We start from the raw sequence: 13,972 nt of genomic DNA on the forward strand, positions 1-13,972 counted from the left end.
AGTGGGTTGCCATGGTCTACCATGTGTAGCCAGCAGCCAGCATGAGTGGCCAGCAGCCGCAGTGAGTGGCCGTCCAGAAGCCGGCGACTGATTTGCCTCGCGCGGGAAGAGCGCAATGATGGTGCCAACTTGGGCCAGTGAAGCAATGGCCTCCACAACTAGACAGAAGAACAAAAGGACAGCAACTTGTCTGTTCCCCTTCCCCAATTCCCCAGTGCTGCTCCCATCCCCCAATAAAAATTAAAAAAAATAATAAAGAAAATCTAACAAGCAATACCAAAAGCAGAAGACACAATGTGAAGACACAGAGCAAGCACCATAACCAGATATGCTGGGAAAGTTGGAATTATTAGACTTGGAATTTAAAACAAACTATGATTAATATCATAAGGGCTCCAATGGATAAAACAGACAGCATGTATCTAATGGATCGAGTAGACTGATGGGCAATGTAAGCAGAGACATGGAAATCCTAAGGTAGAACAAAAAAGAATGTCAGAAATCAAAACCATTGTAATAGAAAGGATGAGTGCCTCTGATGAGCTTATTGGTGGACTGAAAACACTGTGGAAGATTTCTGAACTAGAGCTTATATCAATAGAATCCTTGAAAATTGAAAGGCAAAGAGAATAAACATAAAAGAAGGGAAACTCTAAGGATGGTGAGAAAACTATAAAAGGTTTAACATGCACTTAAAGGAAAAACCAGAAGGGGAACAATGGCAGGGATGGGGAGAAGAAATGTTTGAAACATAATGACTGAGAATTTCCCCTCAATAATGTCAGACACCAAACTACAGATCCAGGAAGCTTAGAGAACATAAAACTGGATAAATGTCAAGAAAACTATGCCTAGAAATATCATTTTCTAAAGAAAATCAAAAGTAAAGAAAAATTCCTGAGAGAAGCCAGAGGAAGGAAATAAAAACACCATATTGGTAGAGGAATAAAAATAAGAATTATACATCCAATTTCTCCACAGAATCTATGCAAACAAGAGAATGGAGTGAAATATTAGAAATGCAGAGAGAAATAAAAACAATATAATCAGAGTACTATAACCTGAAAAAATAATCTATAAAAGTGAACAAGAAATAAAGAATTTCTTAGGCAAACAAAAATAGAGGGAATTTATTGCCAGTAGATGTGCCTTGCAAGGAATGGTAAAAGAAATTCTTTAGAGAGAAGAAAAATAATATAATTAAGAATCTTGGATCTACATAAAGAAGGGAAGAGCATTGAAGAAGGAATAAGTGAAAATAAAATAAAAACTTTCAATCAAAATTCAATTATTTTACTATAAATCAGCAATGAGAAAGCGGAATTTGAAATTGTAAAAAAAAAAACCCTAAAAGAGAGAGAAATACTACTTACATTAGCACCCCCAACAATGAAATTTATACTTATGTACAAATCTAACAATATGAGGAAAGCTACAAAACTTTGACAAACAAAAACAACTAAATAATAGAGATATATTCCATGTTTAGGCAATCTGAATAGTCAACTCAATATTGGATATGAAATGTTCTAGATAGGACAACACAATATTGTCAAGATGTCTTTTTTCCAAAATTGATGTATAGATTCAGTGCAATACCAATCAAAATCCTAGTACATTATTTTGAATAAATCCATAAAATGATTACAAAGCTTATATGAAGAGAAAAAAGACCCAGAATAGCCAACATAATATTGGGAAGAACAAAGTAGGAAGACTGACACTATCTAACTTCAGGACTAATATAAAGCTAGAGTAATCAAGACAGTAAGTATAGTGTTGAAAGAATAAACAAAAAAATTAATAGAGCCTAATAGAGAATACAGAAATAGACCCCCGTAAATACAGTCCATTGGCCTTTGGCAATACAATGGAGCACAGATAATCTCTTCAACAAATGGTGCTGGAACAACTGGACATTCACACACAAACATATAAATCCAGACACAGACCATATACCCCTTCACAAAATAAGTCAACTAGATTACAGATATCAATGACACACCTGACAAAGAACAATTATTCGAAATATACAAAATTACTCTTAATCTAAACAATAAAAAGACATACAGTGTGATTTAAAAATGGGCTTAAGACGTTAACAGACACCTCACTAAAGAAGATATACAAATGACAAATAACCATATGAAGATATGAACATATTATGTCATTCAGGGAAATACAAACTAAAACAGATACCATTACACACATATTAGAATAACCCAAATCCAGAACGTTGAGAATAGTAAATACTGGTGAGATCTGGAGCAATACAAACTCTTGTTGCTGGCATAAATGTAAAATGGTACAATCACTTTGGAAATCAGTTTGGTGGGTTCTTACAAACCTAAATATCATCTTACCATAGAGTCCAGCAGTTTCTCTTGGTACTTACCCAAAGGAGTTGCAAATTTATGTCCACAAAGAAACCTGTACATGGATGTATATACCAGTTTATTCATAGTTGCCAAAACTTGGTAGCAACCAAGACATACTTTGTAGATAAATAAATAAACTGTGGTGAATCCAAACAATGGCATATTATTCAACGCTAAAGATAAATGAGCTATCAAACCATGGCAAGACTTCAAAGAAACTTAAATATATATTCCTTACTAAAAGAAGTCAGTCTGAAAAAAACTACATACTATATTATTCCAACTACATCTCATTCTGGAAAGAGCAAAAATGTGAAGACAGTAAAAAGATCAGTGGCTTCAGGGGTTGGGTTTAATGGATGAATAGGCATAATGGAGGATTTTTAGGGTAGTAAAAATACTCTGTTATGATATCACAGTAATATATGTATACCATTGTACATTAGAAGGCACCACACAAGACATAGAAGGCAAAACACAGTGAACCATAATGCAAACTATGGAGTTCAGGTGATTATGATGTGTCAATCAACACAGGATTATCAATTAGAACAAATGTTCTAACATTGGGAAATGTTAATAACAGGGCAGGCTATGCACCTGTGACATATGGAATATATGGGTAATCACTCTACTACTCTAAAAATAAAGTCAATAAAATATTTTTAAAAATGTAATTAAACAAAATATGTTGAATTAATAATTAACAAAATAAATTAATCCTTAGATGGCCATAATTATAAATTTGGCATCTAAATCACTGACTTTTGAAACCATTACGCTATGGAAATAACTTCTTCAATGTTACAGTTTAAATCAATTGAATGGTTGCATTGCATTTGAAATACAAGCAACTTAAAATGGTAAAGTGGGATTTCTGTAGTTCCCCTTTCACAATGAACATTTCTATTCCACACATTTCTGTGTTATGCATTTCCTGAGGATTCAGGGAAATGTGGTTCTTGAAAGGAGATAAAGAATCTGTAAAAAAGAAAATCTGTTATTATAACAGGGTATATAACACCAGCTTTTCAAGGCCTTAAAGTCCCACTGTATCAGGGAAATGATCTTTTTAACAATGTATTGCTTTTCTGAGACTAAATTTCTTCCTTTCCATTTTGGAAGATATGGGTTTCAAGGTCTTCTCATAAAGCAAAGTTGAAATGTTACTCTTAGATCCTGCCTTGTCAACTCCCACAATGTTCTTAGAAAGGCAAGACTGTCTAAGATTATAAGGGCAAAACATAAAGAATTTTATTCCCACGTTTTCCCACTCCCCAGCTCTTTCATACATTTAAAGGGCATGCAACATTTACTGACAGCTTTGTTGCCTGATCTCCACAAGAGCGTATTCACTCTGGGGATATCTGGGAGGTCTAATACAAGTCTCTGATTTTCACAGGTGCTGTAGAGGAAACATGAATTTATTACCATGATAGAAACGTGCTTCTTCCATGTTTCTTCTAAAAAGGCCTGTAAAGGTTAAACGTGTGAAAACGAGTAGTCAGTAGAGAAGGGTGTGAGTTACTCATAAGAGAGCAGGCCTGTATCCCTTTCTAGAGACCGGTCAGGGCTATATACTTTAATCTATTGCCTTTATACTCATACTGTCCCTTTATCTTTGAGCCCCAATCCAGGACATTTGAAAATATATATGGGCATTTTTGGTAGTCTCAAGAATTAACAATTACTACATTTACTAACAATAATGAGTGGGTTTAGTAGAATGTCAATAATGCCCCCAGTGAGAAAAACTACTCTTTAACTAAAGGAGGAGTATGTCTCAAAAATAACTACTACTTAAAAATTACCAGTTGCTTTTTCCATAAATTACTTTGGAAATTGACTATCAATTATATATAGAGAGATAGATAGATATAGATATAGATATACAATTATATATAAATGAATATCAATTTGCTAGGGCTGCCATAACAAATCACTACTGATTGGGGGGCATCAAAAACATAAATTAATTTTATCGCAATTCTGGAAGCTAGAAGTTTAGAAGTTCATGATCAAGGTTTTGGCAAGTTTGGTTTCTTCTAAGACCATTCTTCTTGGCTTGCAGATGAGTGCCTTCTTGATGTGTTCTTACATTCTCACATGGACTTTTCTCTGTGCCTGTGCATCCCTGGTATCTTTCCATGCTTCCATATTTCCTGTTCTTATAAGGACACCAGTCACATTTTATTAAGACCCATTCATATGACCTCATTTAACATTAATTATAACTTTAAAGTCTTTATCTTCAAATACAGTCACATTACAATGTACTGGGGGTTAAAGGTTCAACATGTAAATTTTGGGTAGACTCAATTCAGCCCATAATAATTACCATCATATTTTAGTGCAGTAAAATATGTTATAAAATTTAAGAAAACTATACACTCTGCCTGCTTAATATTCTTTATGGATTTTTAGGCAAAAAAAAATTAGGCTTAAAATATTTGCTGTCAGAAGCTTTAAATTTACTTAAGAAGCTCTTAGCAAGAGAGAACAAATTTGTAAATAACTTCTTCATTTTGAGATAAATGAACCATTAATAAAAATGTTAATTGTAGAAGAAAGCTAGGAAAAAAACTAGCTAAGAATAGTCCCTTTTCCATTCTGTAAGAGAAGTTGGAGAGATTCCATTATTATTGCTCTGAATTTCAGAGATAAAAAACAGAAGGAGTTGCTGAAAAAGATTTAGTGATCAGCACATCTATCCAGATACCATCTTAGGTTGTATTTATATTTAAAAATTAGCTCAGTGTTAGGTTTAGTTATTGGAGAAATTAGCCAAAATTAGCTTATCAGGAGTAAGACTTTATGTTTTAGATTTGAACAAAGTGGGCCTGAAATGGGGTAGAGTTCGTGCTTGGAAAGGCTTTGACCATAAGAACATTTCTCTGTATAAAAATTGCCATTGCTTCATTCATTAAACAATATTTAGCAAGTGCATTTTGCCAAGTACCACTGTAGGAACTTGGAATCCATTCATCAGTAAAGAAAAAAAAATCATAGTCTTCCATCCCTAAAGATGTTGCATTCTAGCTTGGGAGGGGTGCGATAAAAATCATCATGAAAAATATTAGCTATATGACAAATATCAGTTATATGAAAATGCACAAAACATGTTAAAAGTGAGAAGTTCAGGGTGAGAGAAATAGCAAACGATCACTGGGAAAAGAGAAAAGATAGATTTCAGTATGAAATTTTGTAGTCAGGAGAGACCACCCTAAGATATCTGAGCAAGGACTTGAATTAGAATCAAAAGTTAGCAAAGAGAAGGTTTTATAAAAAGACTCTAAAATGGAAGTGTACTCACCCTCCCCCAAATTCTCCAGTCCATCAGCTAGGAACAAGTTAGTGCATATATACATGGAGGAGGATTTTGATCTCAAAATGTGTCAACATTATAGTGGACCAGAGATTAAGACCATGACTCCCCTAAGACGTCTACCCTAATTATTAATGTTGAGTATGTAAAGGCTAGAACAAGAGAATCAGCTATCATCACTTGTATTTTAACACAGACTCAAAGCTTTACAGTGGAAACAAAAAAGAATTTCAGTATGCCCTGATTTGAGGTTATTGGCATAAGAAAGTGGTGGGCCAACTACCTAGAAGCAGGGCATCCCGTGTAATTGATTATGGTTACATATTTGGCCTTCTCTGGTGGAAGTGACGCAAACATTGGGGAAACTTAACAGATGTTAATCAAGTCCTGGTCATTTGGGGCCAGTTATTACAGGGGTTATTGCTTGCCTTCCTGAATTGTTACTTGAGATAGCTGTGTGAATTCCTATAAATCTGACATATAGAAGGTTAGATTCCTGGGCTGTTTATTGTAGGTAAGGAAGTTGGTTTCCTGGGGAGGTTGCTGCAGGTGGTGGGTCAAAGTTCTACTTTCATATAGAGTCTGGTCATTGTTTGTTTATATTTTCAGACCCTCAGTATCAACTAAAATCTGTGACTTCCAATTCCTTCATATTTAGACTTTTCCTATACCATCTGCCTTGAATTCACTGGAATCAGTAACATTAGGCCTTTTATGCCTGATTATGGCAGCCACACCAATGGCCCAAGTGAACTCTCATCTCATAGACTATAAGGCTCCATACTTTCCTCATTCTTTCCCCTAATTTGAATTTCATGGTTAGTCATTATAAACACCTCTTTACATTTTCAATTCCCTCATGTCATTATACTAGATTGGAAAAGCAGAAGTTTGACTGAATCCAACTTTTTGCCTAATCTGTATCTGCTCCAGAGACTATAAACTCAAAAAAATTGTCAGATTATTTTCCAAATTGGAACATATGTTGTGCAATGGCCCTTATATGTCTTTTTATTTGATTTAGATATTACTATCCCCACAAATATGTTATAATACTTTTTTGTCAGTTTCCCTTCTTTCCAATCTTTTATGTTATTAATGAGTTATCTGTATACTGTATAAATCATTTGAAAAATGCAAGATTTCAGGAACTCACTTTATCACGGACAGTCACTGGTTCTGCCACTGCTTTTTGTGATGTTGGAGAAGTTATTTAAACTTTGTCCATAAAATCAGTATAATAGTAATTGATGTAAGTGTTCAGTATAACATCACGAATGCTAGATTTTGCTGCCCATTCTATGATCCTTACAATTTTTTATTTGCTATTACCATCATTATCAAATGGAAGAATTTGGAATATTTATAAAAAAATAGAATTAAATTAAAAAAAAACTTGAGATGGTTTGTGTTTTAGTTTGACATAACAAAACACCACAGACTGAGTGACTTAAACAATATAAATTTATTTTCTCACAATCCAAAGGGTAGAAGTCCACGGTAGAGGTGTGAGATGTTCCATTGCTTCTGAGGTCCCTGTCCTTGGCTTCCCAATGGCCATCTTCTTGTTGTGGCCTCACATAGTCTTTCCTTTATGCAGCTGTATCTATGGAGCCCTTTTCTGTGTCCAACTTGCTTCTTCTTATGAAGATATCATTATATTGGATTAGGGCACATCTTTAAAGCCTCATTGTCACTTAATCACCTCTTTAATGTCTCTATCTCCAAAAACAGTGATATTTTGAGGGACTGGGGATTAGGGCTTCAAGGTATGAATTTAGGAAGGAGGAGGCACATTTCAACCATAACGGTTTGTATAATACATCTCCCAGAGCAATGTCATCTTACGGAATCCAACTCAAGTGCACACTTACTATCTCAAGACATGATTCTTGATAAGCAGGCCTATCCTTCTTAAAAGATACCCATATCCAAAGATCCCTACGACAGATTCCTGTCCTCTGCCCAACCAAATCCTGAACACCCTACCCAACCTCTGTCCATCCAGAAAATGCCAGTATTTCCATTGTATGTTTATAAAAATGCGTTCTACCCCAATTCTTGGATCAGAACTTCCCTAGATTTAAGTCAATTTATCAGAGTTCCCATTGGGCCTTTCTCTAATTATCACCACATCCTGCTTGTGTTAACATATTCATCCAAAATCTCTCATTATTGAAATAATGCTCATTACTACCTGCTCTGCAATAACATCATCAAATTTTGTATCAACTTGCTTTGCAGTAACATTATGAAATCCAGGGTGATAATCTCCTATTGAGACTTCTTAGAATCATATGTAAAATCAGAGAATGCTAACTTTCATTCCTCAAAAAAGTAAAGTTTTCTTTTATTTTCATTAAAATTTGACAACTAATTTTTAGAGCCCAGAAAGTATTCAAAGGTGAGAGGATTCACAAATGTACTCCAAAATAAAATCACTGGACATATCACAAATATGCCATTTCAGATCTTTCTTGATAATTATTTTTAAGCAATCTGTCAGATATGCACATGTTCCTGAACTCTGTTTAGAATTACTTAACTTGACATCCCTCCTAATGCACAGGAGAGATTAACTTCTTTCTTAGGCTTTGTCACATTGTTTTTTACTTTTTTTGGTTTGCAGTGCTGTTCTTCCCGTCTGTTCAGTTTCTCCCTCTTCTGTGTGTTTTTTCCTCAATCGACCCGCATATTACCCTTTCCCAAGCTAAGAAAAGCAGAAGCAGGAGAAGAAGAAGAAGAAGGAGGAAGAAATTTTTTCTTTCAAACTATCTTACAATATCATGCCCTATTTCTTTTCTTTTATGATAAAATTCATTGACTGAAGCAGTTAATGTCAATGTCTCTATTTCCACCTCATTCCCCAATGCATTCAATGTGGTCCCTATCTCTATGACTACATAGAAAGTGCTTTTTTGCTACAATTACTAATGAATTCCCCATCAATAAATCCAATCCCTGGGTTTTGTTCTCATCCTACTTAATCCTGCTGCAGTATCTGGCACTGCTAAATACACTCTTCTTTCAATCTTCTTTTTCACTTCAGAGAATTCAATTTCTATGACTTTTTTAATTTGACTGTATTTTCCCTCACTTTTGATATGGCCTATGTTTCCCTGCCTCCCCTAAAGATTTATATTTCCCACGGATATGTTTTTATATTTAGCTATTCTTACACTACACATCCTCCACGTCAGATAATCTTATTAATTACAAAGACATCAGTAGAAAGAAGGTCTCAATATAAGTTCAATAGGGGCATGGTTTAGATATATGTATTCACTTCTACAATCCTACTAGCTGGTTTGAGCCTATAAAATAGGCCCATACATGTTTTACTTAGTGAATAATATATTACTTAAATTTAAAATATCTATGAATTCACATTTATAGATTTTGGTATGTACTACACATACCTATTTCTCACAACATTTTCATGTTCCACATATAGCTCAAAGTTAATGACCAAATCATTTTTTTCCCTAAAAATTTCTCCTTATACTACATGCCATACTTCATTCTTTTATTTATGTATTAAATCAATATTTACTAATTTTGTACTTTGTATCAGGCACAGGCTACAACAGTGAAAAATTCCTATAAGATACCTGTAAAAATAATCCCTAAATGCTGCTTTGGAACTGGGTAATGGGTCAAGGCTAAAGAGGTTTGAAAAAGCAGATATTGCTATGACAGGATTTTACATTGAAATTTATATTGTGATAGCACACAGCCATTACAACCCATATGTTTCCTCTATTCCTCTTATTCCATATTTTCTTTTAATTATATGGGTAGCAATATATTTAATGCTGCCCATCAGTAGTTAATGCCTATGTCTCTAGCCATTGTGGGTGTCTGAAACTCACTCCAAATCAAATAATTAGAACAATGTACCCCAAAAGCCTGCCTGTTGCTTAGTCTGTGCTCTTTATCCTACTACTCAGATTTGCTAGATATAAAATGCTTGCCTCACACTTTTTGTATATGTATAGTCCATACGATCATTTTTAAATTATCTCCCATATCTTCTCCTGATTAATTTGAGCCCACAGTAGCAATTTCAGAACAATGCAAGAAGGGAGCTCAGGTATGTAATTTTTTAGAATTAAGAGGAATAAAATACTCCAGTTCTTGGTCCTTTTTACCACAGGACTCCTGAAGTTAAGCCTGGTATTGGCCCTTTCTTATGTTTAGCTGCTGTTTTCAAATTTACCTGCTCCCCTTTTTTCATTGAATATCCATTGTTTATGTTGGTGTTTTCCTGATTACAAATCCATCAGAGTCTATTTCTTTACTTCCTTACTTTTCTCCCCACAAAGGTATTGACACCACACAGATTGTATGGCCATTGGTGATTTATACTCATCTGTTTGAATTTTGGGGTTAGTGTGTATACTTTCCCTCCTAGTTTTGTTGCAAATATTCTTCATAGATTTCTGACTTTGCTATCTAGTAACTCTGTCTGAAAAATTACACTGCCCATGACTATTATCTTGCCATAAATCTCTTCAATGGAATCACAATTATGAGCTTCCACTTTTTAGGATTGATGTCATCTTTTGATATCTGAGGGCAAGTTGGGTACACAACAGAGTATTTAAAGTAACTTGAGTTATTTATTATTATTATTATTATTATTATTATTATTATTAGTTTCAGGTGCACAAAACAATGTAGTGATTAGATATTTATATACCTCACAAAGTGATAATCCCAATAAATCTATTACCCATCTGAAACTGCACATAGTTATTACAATATTATTGACTATATTCTCTATGCTGTATTTTATATCTATGTGACTTTTTTTTAAGAATTGTAGTTGACATTCAATATCATTTTATACTAGTTACAGGTATACAGCATAGTGATTAGACATTTATATAATTTATGAAGTAACCTCCCTGATAAATCTAGTACCATGTGTCACTATACTTAGTTTTATAACTTGGGTTTTCAGTTCATACTCACATTTTAAAGCAGCACATTTAAAATCTAGCCTACATACAATGAATTTAAAATCATCTCAAAAATCTTGTCATTTTAATTAGTAATAGTTATCTATTAATTTTATATAAAATATAAACAATTGTTTCCATAGAAAACTATATTAATGTGGCTACTAAGTAAGTCATATAGACTAAATAATCTTTAGCTCCAATCTTAATAAAAAAAATTTCCTTAAACAGGTTGAACAATATATACAGAATTTAATATACTAGATTTACCAAAAAATATATACACATAACTTGTATTCATCTTTTGTTATTGGTATATATTATTACAATTTTAATACAGTTTTTCCCTTTCTTAAAATGTGGATACATTTTTTGGCACCCTCTGTATATTTCTTGTTTAGTACTATAGATATCCAACTAAGTAATGTTATATCCAAATCAGACAACTTACCCACACAGAGTTAATTCTTGTAAATATCATGAGAGATTCATTAACTAATAAATGTAATTAATTTATACAGAAACTTTATTAAATGTTCAGATGCACCTTAAATTTAATTACCCTGATACATTTCAATTTAAAACTGAAGTTCAGATTAAACTACACTTATTCAACTAAAAACAAAATACTATCTTTCATGTATATCTACTGCCAGAATAGCTTCAAAATTACTCATTTTAATACTAAACATATCATTCCTGATTTTAATAGGAAATTATAAAGCTAATGGATTTAATTTGCTTTATTTTATATGTTTTAACTATAGATTATTACAGGATTAAAAAGATAGGTATCCATAAAATGAAGGATTTGAATTTGGTATCCTCAAAGAGTTTGATTATTGAGTCAACAATTTATGACCACAAAATCTTAGGCGGGCCATGGCCGTATTAATCAGAATTTTTACTATAATTTGCAGAACATTAGATAGTATATAACCTGGATGCTTTATTCTAATTGAAAATACTAAGTAATTTTTTAGTCATTACTACAAAAATTCATTACTTTGTAGATTGTTAAAGGAAATAGTTTCACAACTTGTTTTTTATAAGATCAGGTTATAACTGTACACTATTCTTTACTCTGATTTAAGTGAGAGGAAATCCATTCATCTTAGTTGTAGTTCACTATTTATTACTTTATTACAATCTCCATTCTTTTAGTAATCTTAAAATATTTAATATTTTCTCATTGGTTTTTCTTTCTGAATTTCAGTTTGGTATAATATATATAAAATAAAAACCCTAATTTAAAATGTGTAATTTGATGAGTTTTGACAAATATATGTATACACACACAAACACAAACATATCCTTGTATATTACAATTAAGTTTGTGAACTTATTGCAATGATGTTGCTAACCTTTTATGATAACAGAGGTATTACTCATTATGAATTTGTACCAACTGGACAAACAGTTAACCAAATTTACTATTTGGAAGTGCTGAAAAGGCTGCTTGAAAAATTTAGACGACCTGAACTTTTTGCCAAGAATTCATGGCTCTTGCATCATGACAGTACACCAGCTCACACGGCACAGTCTGTGAGGGAGTTTTTAGCCAGTAAACAAATAGCTGTATTGGAACACCCTCCCTACTCACCTGATCTGGCCCCCAGTGACTCCTTCCTTTATCCAAAGATAAAGGAAATACTGAAAGGAAGGCATTTTGATGACATTCAGGACATCAAGGGTAATACAATGACAGCTCTCATGGCCATTCCAGAAACAGAGTTCCAAAATTACTTTGAAGGGTGGACTAGGTGCTGGTGTCAGTGCATAGCTTCCCAAGGGGAGTACTTTGAAGGTGACCATAGTGATATTCAGCAACGAGGTATGTAGCACTTTTTCTAGGATTAGTTTGCTAACTTAATTTTCTCACTTCACATATCTATTATATATTTCATATATATATATAATATATACTATAATTTTATATATAATAAATTATATATTATATAATTTATATACATAACTTATATATGTATATGATATATAATGATAGATAGATAGATAGATAGATAGATAGATAGATAGATAGATAGATCGGTGAAACCACAGCCATTATCCAGATATAGGACATTTCCATCATGCATAAACATTCCTTTATGCTACTTTGTAGTCAATCTCCTCCTCTAGGCCAGACACTGGCAACAACTTATTTGTTTTCTGTCATTATACATGTTTGAATTTTCTATTGTTTAATATGAACCATGGCATATATCATGTGCTCTTTTGCACCTGGTTTTTCACTGAACATGTTTCTGAGAGCTGTCCAACTCATGGGATGTGCCATTAGTCCCTTCTTCTTGATCACTATATAGTTTTCCATTATATACATACAAACACATTTGTGATTTCTATTTACCTGCTCATGGACAATTCCTTTTTTTTTTCACTTTCAGGCTATTTTAAATAAAGTTGCTATGAACATTCATGCACAAGTTCTTATGTAGACATATACAATGGGTGCCAAAAAAATCTATACACATCTTAAGAAAGGAAAAAAATGTATTAAAATTGTAATACAAAAATGAATTGTAACAAAAGATGAATACAAGTCCCATTTGACTTCTGCAATTACAAGAGGTGCTCAAAGTGGTTACCGTCAGCATAATTTTTATACAGTTGTTTTTCTTTCTTAAAACATGTATACATTTTTTTGGCACCCTCTGTATTTTACTTTCTCTTGGTTAAATACGTAGGAGTAAATTGTTGGGTTGCATAGTAGGTACTATTTTGTTGTGTAGTAAATGTCTCTCACACATTATGACTTTCTGGTTACAATTCGTAATTTGTGCTAATGGTTTAGCTTCTTAGATGAGTATTCTAACATCTGTTGTCATTGGGGCAATATATGTGCTGCCATTTAAGTGAATGTTTCCAAAAAGTGACTTTTGCTGGCTGGGTACTTTTGTTTGATTAGTAAACATAAATGCCTTCAAAAAGAAATGGTAAGGCTTCATGTAAAATGTAAAGGTTTAGGAAGAAGCATGTTACTTATTTCTATAGTTTTCTGTACATGTGGGAGCAAACCATAAAATATCTCAACTATTTTTATTTTACACAAGTGAAACAAATAACAAAAGCATAGTTTGATTAGTTATTAAATAGTGATATACCTAAATTTAAACCTCTATCATGAAGTAAAATAAAGTCTGAATTACAGTGTATCTGAAAATTGAAGCCTGCAGATGTTTCCCAAAAGACAAAAAAATGACAGAAGAGTCAGTGGCCTGATAATTGCACCCCATGAAGATCAAAGACCTGCAAGATGAAAAGGGCCCCTCTCACAGAGCCTAAAC

Source organism: Hipposideros armiger, unplaced genomic scaffold (assembly GCF_001890085.2).
Source record: "Hipposideros armiger isolate ML-2016 unplaced genomic scaffold, ASM189008v1 scaffold_778, whole genome shotgun sequence".
In the NCBI taxonomy this organism is placed as follows: Eukaryota; Metazoa; Chordata; class Mammalia; order Chiroptera; family Hipposideridae; genus Hipposideros; species Hipposideros armiger.